Source organism: Aphelocoma coerulescens, unplaced genomic scaffold, assembly GCF_041296385.1.
Source record: "Aphelocoma coerulescens isolate FSJ_1873_10779 unplaced genomic scaffold, UR_Acoe_1.0 HiC_scaffold_120, whole genome shotgun sequence".
NCBI classification, from domain to species: domain Eukaryota; kingdom Metazoa; phylum Chordata; class Aves; order Passeriformes; family Corvidae; genus Aphelocoma; species Aphelocoma coerulescens.
This window is the reverse complement of record NW_027183478.1, coordinates 581,151-594,540: the sequence shown is the minus strand read 5'-3', so window position 1 is coordinate 594,540 and position 13,390 is coordinate 581,151.

The window sequence follows — 13,390 nt, the reverse complement described above, 5'->3', positions numbered from 1 at the left end:
GGCTAAAAAGAAACAAAGTTGCTTCCCTCTGCTCTTGCTGCAAGCAGGATGCAGAGGAGTGTGTATGTGTGTCCTTGAACAAACGCTCTGAGAAGTTTGTCCGGTTTTTTTTCCTCTCCCCCCTCTCAGGCTCAGTTGAAAGGCACAGAAATGCACAAAGTTCACTTCTGGGCATAGAGCAGCAATAGGGGATACACACAATAAAGTCACCCCAAGACACAGGGAGAGAGAATTCAGTGGAAAGACTCCGAGAATTCTGCTCCCAGAGATCATTCCTGCTCACACTGACCCTTGTAGAAAGGGGACATCGTTCCAGGCAGCCTGTACTGAGCATGTGGCTCCTGAGTGGGGTTTGTTGTTTAGGAAACCTGCTCCGGCTTTTCCATTCTTTCCTTGCAAACAGGAAAACTTCTCCTGGGGCTGTGTGCAGGCAGAGCCCTGAGGAGAGCAGGTGGCACATGGTGCGCTGGGCTGGGACAGCCAGCTGCAGAGCTCAAGGGAAGAAGCCCAAAGTGTCACAATGGCTCCTTGCCTTCCCATGCAACACCTGGGTCACAATGGTCTCCTTGATTCCATGAGGCCCCACTGTGTCACAATGGCTCCTTGGTTCCATCAGGTTCCGCAGTGTCACCATGGTCTCCTTTGATCCGCACTGTCATCATGGACAATTGGTTCCATGAGGCCCCGCAGTGTCACAATGGTCCCTTGCTTCCATAGCTTTTACGTTGTAACAATGGACTCCTTGCTTCTATGAGCTAGCCTGCTTTTTGCAGAGGTGTCTTTGGTTCCAACAAGGCCCCACTGTGTCTCAGTGCACCCTGGCTTCCATGTGGATCTGGAGTATCACAAAGGCTCCTTGGTTCCACCAGGTCCTGCTGTGTCACAATGGGTCCTGTGGTCCCTGAGGCCCTCCAAAGTCATCATGGATGCTTGCTTCCATGAGGTTCCATTATGTGCCAGTGGTCATCTTGGTTCCAGGAGTTTCCTTAGTGTCACAATGCTCTCCATGTTTCCATGATTCCCCACAATGTCACAATGCTCTCCAGGCTTCCATTAGGCCCTGCTTTGCCACAATGGTCCCCTTGTTTCCATGCGGCCTTGCTGTGTCACAATGGACGTACGGTTCCATGATGTTGCGTGGTGTCACCGTGCTCTTCTTGAATCCGCCGTGTAACCATGGACCATTGGTTCCATGCAGCCGTGTCACAATGGGCTCCTTGATTCCATGATTCCCCACGGTGTCACAATGGAGTCTTGTTTCTAGGAGGTTCTGTACTGTCACAATTGCCTCCTTGATGCCATCAGCCCCTGCAGTGTCACAATGGCTCCTTGGTTCCATGAGGAACACAATAGCTTGGCATAAGCATTGAGCAACAGCTGCTGAACACACCTGGCAACATCTGCTTGCATCAAAAGAGGGCTTCAAGCTGACAATGGCACCAGCAGCTTCCATCTGCAACAGAGACCCAGGAAAGGACAGGCTGTGCCGGTTTGGACAAATGTGGAGGAAAATATCCTCTGATAGAAGGCAGGTTACACCCAGCCCTCCCCCACCAGGTTTTTGGAAAAAAGAACTTTCCTGGGAAGAAAGTGAAAGAGATAAAACCTATTTTTTTAACAAACACACAGGAAAAGGATAACAATGCTAAATATTAAAACCTCTCGCTGTGCAGAGAAAGCTGGGATAATTTGAGAGTCCTTCTGTGTTTCGGTGGGGTCTCCTGAAACATCCATAGACAGCGAGGCCCGTGCAAAGAAACAGGGAGCGATTCTTGAGAGAAGTTGCAGAGCTCTTTCTTCTCCAGCCACATGGGCGGGGCACTGCCAAAGAACTGAGCAATCACAGCACAACCAGGGCCCTCCTGGCACAGGGCAACACAAAATAAGCAGTGCTGAACAGGATTAGGGCACATGTGAGCAGGGAGCAGGGAGACCCCGTGCCCAGGCCATGCCTCTACCCCAGGGTCCCCTCTCCCATGACCTCATGGCAGGGGGGAGGAACCCCAACACTTCCGTAGGTGCAGTCTCTCTCCTCCTCCTTGCAGCTGGCTCATGGGCCCACATTCAGGGCCCCCACCTCGGGAGAAAATTCTCCCAATGTGCTCTGATGTTGAAAGAGTCAAGAAGAGAAGAAGGGAAAAAAAACCCCCGAAGTCCCAGGAAAACAAAGTTCAACTCTCCATCTCCCCCCAGAGAAAAGGAGCTGAAAACTGGCTAAAAAGAAACAAAGTTGCTTCCCTCTGCTCTTGCTGCAAGCAGGATGCAGAGGAGTGTGTATGTGTGTCCTTGAACAAACGCTCTGAGAAGTTTGTCCGGTTTTTTTTCCTCTCCCCCCTCTCAGGCTCAGTTGAAAGGCACAGAAATGCACAAAGTTCACTTCTGGGCATAGAGCAGCAATAGGGGATACACATGATAAAGTCACCCCAAGACACAGGGACAGAGAATTCAGTGGAAAGACTCCGAGAATTCTGCTCCCAGAGATCATTCATTCCTGCTCACACTGACCCTTGTAGAAAGGGGACATCGTTCCAGGCAGCCTGTACTGAGCATGTGGCTCCTGAGTGGGGTTTGTTGTTTAGGAAACCTGCTCCGGCTTTTCCATTCTTTCCTTGCAAACAGGAAAACTTCTCCTGGGGCTGTGTGCAGGCAGAGCCCTGAGGAGAGCAGGTGGCACATGGTGCGCTGGGCTGGGACAGCCAGCTGCAGAGCTCAAGGGAAGAAGCCCAAAGTGTCACAATGGCTCCTTGCCTTCCCATGCAACACCTGGGTCACAATGGTCTCCTTGATTCCATGAGGCCCCACTGTGTCACAATGGCTCCTTGGTTCCATCAGGTTCCGCAGTGTCACCATGGTCTCCTTTGATCCGCACTGTCATCATGGACAATTGGTTCCATGAGGCCCCGCAGTGTCACAATGGTCCCTTGCTTCCATAGCTTTTACGTTGTAACAATGGACTCCTTGCTTCTATGAGCTAGCCTGCTTTTTGCAGAGGTGTCTTTGGTTCCAACAAGGCCCCACTGTGTCTCAGTGCACCCTGGCTTCCATGTGGATCTGGAGTATCACAAAGGCTCCTTGGTTCCACCAGGTCCTGCTGTGTCACAATGGGTCCTGTGGTCCCTGAGGCCCTCCAAAGTCATCATGGATGCTTGCTTCCATGAGGTTCCATTATGTGCCAGTGGTCATCTTGGTTCCAGGAGTTTCCTTAGTGTCACAATGCTCTCCATGTTTCCATGATTCCCCACAATGTCACAATGCTCTCCAGGCTTCCATTAGGCCCTGCTTTGCCACAATGGTCCCCTTGTTTCCATGCGGCCTTGCTGTGTCACAATGGACGTACGGTTCCATGATGTTGCGTGGTGTCACCGTGCTCTTCTTGAATCCGCCGTGTAACCATGGACCATTGGTTCCATGCAGCCGTGTCACAATGGGCTCCTTGATTCCATGATTCCCCACGGTGTCACAATGGAGCCTTGTTTCTAGGAGGTTCTGTACTGTCACAATTGCCTCCTTGATGCCATCAGCCCCTGCAGTGTCACAATGGCTCCTTGGTTCCATGAGGAACACAATAGCTTGGCATAAGCATTGAGCAACAGCTGCTGAACACACCTGGCAACATCTGCTTGCATCAAAAGAGTGCTTCAAGCTGACAATGGCACCAGCAGCTTCCATCTGCAACAGAGACCCAGGAAAGGACAGGCTGTGCCGGTTTGGACAAATGTGGAGGAAAATATCCTCTGATAGAAGGCAGGTTACACCCAGCCCTCCCCCACCAGGTTTTTGGAAAAAAGAACTTTCCTGGGAAGAAAGTGAAAGAGATAAAACCTATTTTTTTAACAAACACACAGGAAAAGTATAACAATGCTAAATATTAAAACCTCTCGCTGTGCAGAGAAAGCTGGGATAATTTGAGAGTCCTTCTGTGTTTCGGTGGGGTCTCCTGAAACATCCATAGACAGCGAGGCCCGTGCAAAGAAACAGGGAGCGATTCTTGAGAGAAGTTGCAGAGCTCTTTCTTCTCCAGCCACATGGGCGGGGCACTGCCAAAGAACTGAGCAATCACGGCACAACCAGGGCCCTCCTGGCACAGGGCAACACAAAATAAGCAGTGCTGAACAGGGTTAGGGCACATGTGAGCAGGGAGCAGGGAGACCCCCCGTGCCCAGGCCATGCCTCTACCCCAGGGTCCCCTCTCCCATGACCTCATGGCAGGGGGGAGGAACCCCAACACTTCCGTAGGTGCAGTCTCTCTCCTCCTCCTTGCAGCTGGCTCATGGGCCCACATTCAGGGCCCCCACCTCGGGAGAAAATTCTCCCAATGTGCTCTGATGTTGAAAGAGTCAAGAAGAGAAGAAGGGAAAAAAAACCCCCGAAGTCCCAGGAAAACAAAGTTCAACTCTCCATCTCCCCCCAGAGAAAAGGAGCTGAAAACTGGCTAAAAAGAAACAAAGTTGCTTCCCTCTGCTCTTGCTGCAAGCAGGATGCAGAGGAGTGTGTATGTGTGTCCTTGAACAAACGCTCTGAGAAGTTTGTCCGGTTTTTTTTCCTCTCCCCCCTCTCAGGCTCAGTTGAAAGGCACAGAAATGCACAAAGTTCACTTCTGGGCATAGAGCAGCAATAGGGGATACACATGATAAAGTCACCCCAAGACACAGGGAGAGAGAATTCAGTGGAAAGACTCCGAGAATTCTGCTCCCAGAGATCATTCCTGCTCACACTGACCCTTGTAGAAAGGGGACATCGTTCCAGGCAGCCTGTACTGAGCATGTGGCTCCTGAGTGGGGTTTGTTGTTTAGGAAACCTGCTCCGGCTTTTCCATTCTTTCCTTGCAAACAGGAAAACTTCTCCTGGGGCTGTGTGCAGGCAGAGCCCTGAGGAGAGCAGGTGGCACATGGTGCGCTGGGCTGGGACAGCCAGCTGCAGAGCTCAAGGGAAGAAGCCCAAAGTGTCACAATGGCTCCTTGCCTTCCCATGCAACACCTGGGTCACAATGGTCTCCTTGATTCCATGAGGCCCCACTGTGTCACAATGGCTCCTTGGTTCCATCAGGTTCCGCAGTGTCACCATGGTCTCCTTTGATCCGCACTGTCATCATGGACAATTGGTTCCATGAGGCCCCGCAGTGTCACAATGGTCCCTTGCTTCCATAGGTTTGATGTTGTAACAAAGGACTCCTTGCTTCTATGAGCTAGCCTGCTTTTTGCAGAGGTGTCTTTGGTTCCAACAAGGCCCCACTGTGTCTCAGTGCACCCTGGCTTCCATGTGGATCTGGAGTATCACAAAGGCTCCTTGGTTCCACCAGGTCCTGCTGTGTCACAATGGGTCCTGTGGTCCCTGAGGCCCTCCAAAGTCATCATGGATGCTTGCTTCCATGAGGTTCCATTATGTGCCAGTGGTCATCTTGGTTCCAGGAGTTTCCTTAGTGTCACAATGCTCTCCATGTTTCCATGATTCCCCACAATGTCACAATGCTCTCCAGGCTTCCATTAGGCCCTGCTTTGCCACAATGGTCCCCTTGTTTCCATGCGGCCTTGCTGTGTCACAATGGACGTACGGTTCCATGATGTTGCGTGGTGTCACCGTGCTCTTCTTGAATCCGCCGTGTAACCATGGACCATTGGTTCCATGCAGCCGTGTCACAATGGGCTCCTTGATTCCATGATTCCCCACGGTGTCACAATGGAGCCTTGTTTCTAGGAGGTTCTGTACTGTCACAATTGCCTCCTTGATGCCATCAGCCCCTGCAGTGTCACAATGGCTCCTTGGTTCCATGAGGAACACAATAGCTTGGCATAAGCATTGAGCAACAGCTGCTGAACACACCTGGCAACATCTGCTTGCATCAAAAGAGTGCTTCAAGCTGACAATGGCACCAGCAGCTTCCATCTGCAACAGAGACCCAGGAAAGGACAGGCTGTGCCGGTTTGGACAAATGTGGAGGAAAATATCCTCTGATAGAAGGCAGGTTACACCCAGCCCTCCCCCACCAGGTTTTTGGAAAAAAGAACTTTCCTGGGAAGAAAGTGAAAGAGATAAAAACTATTTTTTTAACAAACACACAGGAAAAGGATAACAATGCTTAATATTAAAACCTCTCGCTGTGCAGAGAAAGCTGGGATAATTTGAGAGTCCTTCTGTGTTTCGGTGGGGTCTCCTGAAACATCCATAGACAGCGAGGCCCGTGCAAAGAAACAGGGAGCGATTCTTGAGAGAAGTTTCAGAGCTCTTTCTTCTCCAGCCACATGGGCGGGGCACTGCCAAAGAACTGAGCAATCACAGCACAACCAGGGCCCTCTTCGCACAGGGCAACACAAAATAAGCAGTGCTGAACAGGATTAGGGCACATGTGAGCAGGGAGCAGGGAGACCCCCGTGCCCAGGCCATGCCTCTACCCCAGGGTCCCCTCTCCCATGACCTCATGGCAGGGGGGAGGAACCCCAACACTTCCGTAGGTGCAGTCTCTCTCCTCCTCCTTGCAGCTGGCTCATGGGCCCACATTCAGGGCCCCCACCTCGGGAGAAAATTCTCCCAATGTGCTCTGATGTTGAAAGAGTCAAGAAGAGAAGAAGGGAAAAAAAACCCCCGAAGTCCCAGGAAAACAAAGTTCAACTCTCCATCTCCCCCCAGAGAAAAGGAGCTGAAAACTGGCTAAAAAGAAACAAAGTTGCTTCCCTCTGCTCTTGCTGCAAGCAGGATGCAGAGGAGTGTGTATGTGTGTCCTTGAACAAACGCTCTGAGAAGTTTGTCCGGTTTTTTTTCCTCTCCCCCCTCTCAGGCTCAGTTGAAAGGCACAGAAATGCACAAAGTTCACTTCTGGGCATAGAGCAGCAATAGGGGATACACATGATAAAGTCACCCCAAGACACAGGGAGAGAGAATTCAGTGGAAAGACTCCGAGAATTCTGCTCCCAGAGATCATTCCTGCTCACACTGACCCTTGTAGAAAGGGGACATCGTTCCAGGCAGCCTGTACTGAGCATGTGGCTCCTGAGTGGGGTTTGTTGTTTAGGAAACCTGCTCCGGCTTTTCCATTCTTTCCTTGCAAACAGGAAAACTTCTCCTGGGGCTGTGTGCAGGCAGAGCCCTGAGGAGAGCAGGTGGCACATGGTGCGCTGGGCTGGGACAGCCAGCTGCAGAGCTCAAGGGAAGAAGCCCAAAGTGTCACAATGGCTCCTTGCCTTCCCATGCAACACCTGGGTCACAATGGTCTCCTTGATTCCATGAGGCCCCACTGTGTCACAATGGCTCCTTGGTTCCATCAGGTTCCGCAGTGTCACCATGGTCTCCTTTGATCCGCACTGTCATCATGGACAATTGGTTCCATGAGGCCCCGCAGTGTCACAATGGTCCCTTGGTTGCATAGCTTTTACGTTGTAACAATGGACTCCTTGCTTCTATGAGCTAGCCTGCTTTTTGCAGAGGTGTCTTTGGTTCCAACAAGGCCCCACTGTGTCTCAGTGCACCCTGGCTTCCATGTGGATCTGGAGTATCACAAAGGCTCCTTGGTTCCACCAGGTCCTGCTGTGTCACAATGGGTCCTGTGGTCCCTGAGGCCCTCCAAAGTCATCATGGATGCTTGCTTCCATGAGGTTCCATTATGTGCCAGTGGTCATCTTGGTTCCAGGAGTTTCCTTAGTGTCACAATGCTCTCCATGTTTCCATGATTCCCCACAATGTCACAATGCTCTCCAGGCTTCCATTAGGCCCTGCTTTGCCACAATGGTCTCCTTGTTTCCATGCGGCCTTGCTGTGTCACAATGGACGTAGGGTTCCATGATGTTGCGTGGTGTCACCGTGCTCTTCTTGAATCCGCCGTGTAACCATGGACCATTGGTTCCATGCAGCCGTGTCACAATGGGCTCCTTGATTCCATGATTCCCCACGGTGTCACAATGGAGCCTTGTTTCTAGGAGGTTCTGTACTGTCACAATTGCCTCCTTGATGCCATCAGCCCCTGCAGTGTCACAATGGCTCCTTGGTTCCATGAGGAACACAATAGCTTGGCATAAGCATTGAGCAACAGCTGCTGAACACACCTGGCAACATCTGCTTGCATCAAAAGAGGGCTTCAAGCTGACAATGGCACCAGCAGCTTCCATCTGCAACAGACACCCAGGGAAAGGACAGGCTGTGCCGGTTTGGACAAATGTGGAGGAAAATATCCTCTTATAGAAGGCAGGTTACACCCAGCCCTCCCCCACCAGCTTCGGGAAAAAAGAATTTTCCTGGGAAGAAAGTGAAAGAGATAAAAACTACTTTTTTAACAAACACACAGGAAAAGGATAACAATGCTAAATATTAAAACCTCTCGCTGTGCAGAGAAAGCTGGGATAATTTGAGAGTCCTTCCGTGTTTCGGTGGGGTCTCCTGAAACATCCATAGACAGCGAGGCCCATGCAAAGAAACAGGGAGCGATTCTTGAGAGAAGTTTCAGAGCTCTTTCTTCTCCAGCCACATGGGCGGGGCACTGCCAAAGAACTGAGCAATCACAGCACAACCAGGGCCCTCTTCGCACAGGGCAACACAAAATAAGCAGTGCTGAACAGGATTAGGGCACATGTGAGCAGGGAGCAGGGAGACCCCGTGCCCAGGCCATGCCTCTACCCCAGGGTCCCCTCTCCCATGACCTCATGGCAGGGGGGAGGAACCCCAACACTTCCGTAGGTGTAGTCTCTCTCCTCCTCCTTGCAGCTGGCTCATGGGCCCACATTCAGGGCCCCCACCTCGGGAGAAAATTCTCCCAATGTGCTCTGATGTTGAAAGAGTCAAGAAGAGAAGAAGGGAAAAAAAACCCCCGAAGTCCCAGGAAAACAAAGTTCAACTCTCCATCTCCCTCCAGAGAAAAGGAGCTGAAAACTGGCTAAAAAGAAACAAAGTTGCTTTCTCTGCTCTTGCTGCAAGCAGGATGCAGAGGAGTGTGTATGTGTGTCCTTGAACAAACGCTCTGAGAAGTTTGTCCGGTTTTTTTTCCTCTCCCCCCTCTCAGGCTCAGTTGAAAGGCACAGAAATGCACAAAGTTCACTTCTGGGCATAGAGCAGCAATAGGGGGATACACATGATAAAGTCACCCCAAGACACAGGGACAGAGAATTCAGTGGAAAGACTCCGAGAATTCTGCTCCCAGAGATCATTCATTCCTGCTCACACTGACCCTTGTAGAAAGGGGACATCGTTCCAGGCAGCCTGTACTGAGCATGTGGCTCCTGAGTGGGGTTTGTTGTTTAGGAAACCTGCTCCGGCTTTTCCATTCTTTCCTTCCAAACAGGAAAACTTCTCCTGGGGCTGTGTGCAGGCAGAGCCCTGAGGAGAGCAGGTGGCACATGGTGCGCTGGGCTGGGACAGCCAGCTGCAGAGCTCAAGGGAAGAAGCCCAAAGTGTCACAATGGCTCCTTGCCTTCCCATGCAACACCTGGGTCACAATGGTCTCCTTGATTCCATGAGGCCCCACTGTGTCACAATGGCTCCTTGGTTCCATCAGGTTCTGCAGTGTCACCATGGTCTCTTTTGATCCGCACTGTCATCATGGACAATTGGTTCCATGAGGCCCCGCAGTGTCACAATGGTCCCTTGCTTCCATAGGTTTGATGTTGTAACAAAGGACTCCTTGCTTCTATGAGCTAGCCTGCTTTTTGCAGAGGTGTCTTTGGTTCCAACAAGGCCCCGCTGTGTCTCAGTGCACCCTGGCTTCCATGTGGATCTGGAGTATCACAAAGGCTCCTTGGTTCCACCAGGTCCTGCTGTGTCACAATGGGTCCTGTGGTCCCTGAGGCCCTCCAAAACCATCGTGGAGGCTTGCTTCCATGAGGTTCCATTATGTGCCAGTGGTCATCTTGGTTCCAGGAGTTTCCTTAGTGTCACAATGCTCTCCATGCTTCCATTAGGCCCTGCTTTGCCACAATGGTCCCCTTGTTTCCATGAGGCCCCGCTGTGTCACAATGGACCTATGGTTCCGTGATGTTGCGTGGTGTCACCGTGCTCTTCTTGAATCCGCCGTGTAACCATGGACCATTGGTTCCATGCAGCCGTGTCACAATGGGCTCCTTGATTCCATGATTCCCCACGGTGTCACAATGGAGCCTTGTTTCTAGGAGGTTCTGTACTGTCACAATTGCCTCCTTGATGCCATCAGCCCCTGCAGTGTCACAATGGCTCCTTGGTTCCATGAGGAACACAAGAGCTTGGCATAAGCATTGAGCAACAGCTGCTGAACACATCTGGCAACATCTGCTTGCATCAAAAGAGTGCTTCAAGCTGACAATGGCACCAGCAGCTTCCATCTGCAACAGAGACCCAGGAAAGGACAGGCTGTGCCGGTTTGGACAAATGTGGAGGAAAATATCCTCTGATAGAAGGCAGGTTACACCCAGCCCTCCCCCACCAGGTTTTTGGAAAAAAGAACTTTCCTGGGAAGAAAGTGAAAGAGATAAAACCTATTTTTTTAACAAACACACAGGAAAAGGATAACAATGCTAAATATTAAAACCTCTCGCTGTGCAGAGAAAGCTGGGATAATTTGAGAGTCCTTCTGTGTTTCGGTGGGGTCTCCTGAAACATCCATAGGCAGCGAGGCCCGTGCAAAGAAACAGGGAGCGATTCTTGAGAGAAGTTTCAGAGCTCTTTCTTCTCCAGCCACATGGGCGGGGCACTGCCAAAGAACTGAGCAATCACAGCACAACCAGGGCCCTCCTGGCACAGGGCAACACAAAATAAGCAGTGCTGAACAGGATTAGGGCACATGTGAGCAGGGAGCAGGGAGACCCCGTGCCCAGGCCATGCCTCTACCCCAGGGTCCCCTCTCCCAAGACCGCATGGCAGGAGGGAGGAACCCCAACACTTTCGTAGGTGTAGTCTCTCTCCTCCTCCTTGCAGCTGGCTCATGGGCCCACATTCAGGGCCCCAACCTCGGGAGAAAATTCTCCCAATGTGGTCTGATGTTGAAAGAGTCAAGAAGAGGAGAAGGGAAAAAAACCCCCAAAGTCCCAGGAAAACAAAGTTCAACTCTCCATCTCCCCCCAGAGAAAAGGAGCTGAAAACTGGCTAAAAAGAAACAAGGTTGCTTCCTCCACTCTTGCTGCAAGCAGGATGCAGAGGAGTGTGTATGTGTGTCCTTGAACAAACGCTCTGAGAAGTTTGTCCGGTTTTTTTTCCTCTCCCCCCTCTCAGGCTCAGTTGAAAGGCACAGAAATGCACAAAGTTCACTTCTGGGCATAGAGCAGCAATAGGGGATACACACAATAAAGTCACCCCAAGACACAGGGACAGAGAATTCAGTGGAAAGACTCCGAGAATTCTGCTCCCAGAGATCATTCATTCCTGCTCACATTGACCCTTGTAGAAAGGGGACATCGTTCCAGGCAGCCTGTACTGAGCATGTGGCTCCTGAGTGGGGTTTGTTGTTTAGGAAACCTGCTCCGGCTTTTCCATTCTTTCCTTGCAAACAGGAAAACTTCTCCTGGGGCTGTGTGCAGGCAGAGCCCTGAGGAGAGCAGGTGGCACATGGTGCGCTGGGCTGGGACAGCCAGCTGCAGAGCTCAAGGGAAGAAGCCCAAAGTGTCACAATGGCTCCTTGCCTTCCCATGCAACACCTGGGTCACAATGGTCTCCTTGATTCCATGAGGCCCCACTGTGTCACAATGGCTCCTTGGTTCCATCAGGTTCCGCAGTGTCACCATGGTCTCCTTTGATCCGCACTGTCATCATGGACAATTGGTTCCATGAGGCCCCGCAGTGTCACAATGGTCCCTTGGTTGCATAGCTTTTACGTTGTAACAATGGACTCCTTGCTTCTATGAGCTAGCCTGCTTTTTGCAGAGGTGTCTTTGGTTCCAACAAGGCCCCGCTGTGTCTCAGTGCACCCTGGCTTCCATGTGGATCTGGAGTATCACAAAGGCTCCTTGGTTCCACCAGGTCCTGCTGTGTCACAATGGGTCCTGTGGTCCCTGAGGCCCTCCAAAACCATCGTGGAGGCTTGCTTCCATGAGGTTCCATTATGTGCCAGTGGTCATCTTGGTTCCAGGAGTTTCCTTAGTGTCACAATGCCCTCCATGCTTCCATTAGGCCCTGCTTTGCCACAATGGTCCCCTTGTTTCCATGCGGCCTTGCTGTGTCACAATGGACGTACGGTTCCGTGATGTTGCGTGGTGTCACCGTGCTCTTCTTGAATCCGCCGTGTAACCATGGACCATTGGTTCCATGCAGCCGTGTCACAATGGGCTCCTTGATTCCATGATTCCCCACGGTGTCACAATGGAGCCTTGTTTCTAGGAGGTTCTGTACTGTCACAATTGCCTCCTTGATGCCATCAGCCCCTGCAGTGTCACAATGGCTCCTTGGTTCCATGAGGAACACAATAGCTTGGCATAAGCATTGAGCAACAGCTGCTGAACACACCTGGCAACATCTGCTTGCATCAAAAGAGGGCTTCAAGCTGACAATGGCACCAGCAGCTTCCATCTGCAACAGAGACCCAGGAAAGGACAGGCTGTGCCGGTTTGGACAAATGTGGAGGAAAATATCCTCTTATAGAAGGCAGGTTACACCCAGCCCTCCCCCACCAGGTTTTTGGAAAAAAGAACTTTCCTGGGAAGAAAGTGAAAGAGATAAAAACTACTTTTTTAACAAACACACAGGAAAAGGATAACAATGCTAAATATTAAAACCTCTCGCTGTGCAGAGAAAGCTGGGATAATTTGAGAGTCCTTCTGTGTTTCGGTGGGGTCTCCTGAAACATCCATAGACAGCGAGGCCCGTGCAAAGAAACAGGGAGCGATTCTTGAGAGAAGTTGCAGAGCTCTTTCTTCTCCAGCCACATGGGCGGGGCACTGCCAAAGAACTGAGCAATCACAGCACAACCAGAGCCCTCCTGGCACAGGGCAACACAAAATAAGCAGTGCTGAACAGGATTAGGGCACATGTCAGCAGGGAGCAGGGAGACCCCGTGCCCAGGCCATGCCTCTACCCCAGGGTCTCCTCTCCCATGACCTCATGGCAGGGGGGAGGAACCCCAACACTTCCGTAGGTGCAGTCTCTCTCCTCCTCCTTGCAGCTGGCTCATGGGCCCACATTCAGGGCCCCCACCTCGGGAGAAAATTCTCCCAATGTGCTCTGATGTTGAAAGAGTCAAGAAGAGAAGAAGGGAAAAAAAACCCCCGAAGTCCCAGGAAAACAAAGTTCAACTCTCCATCTCCCCCCAGAGAAAAGGAGCTGAAAACTGGCTAAAAAGAAACAAAGTTGCTTCCCTCTGCTCTTGCTGCAAGCAGGATGCAGAGGAGTGTGTATGTGTGTCCTTGAACAAACGCTCTGAGAAGTTTGTCCGGTTTTTTTTCCTCTCCCCCCTCTCAGGCTCAGTTGAAAGGCACAGAAATGCACAAAGTTCACTTCTGGGCATAGAGCA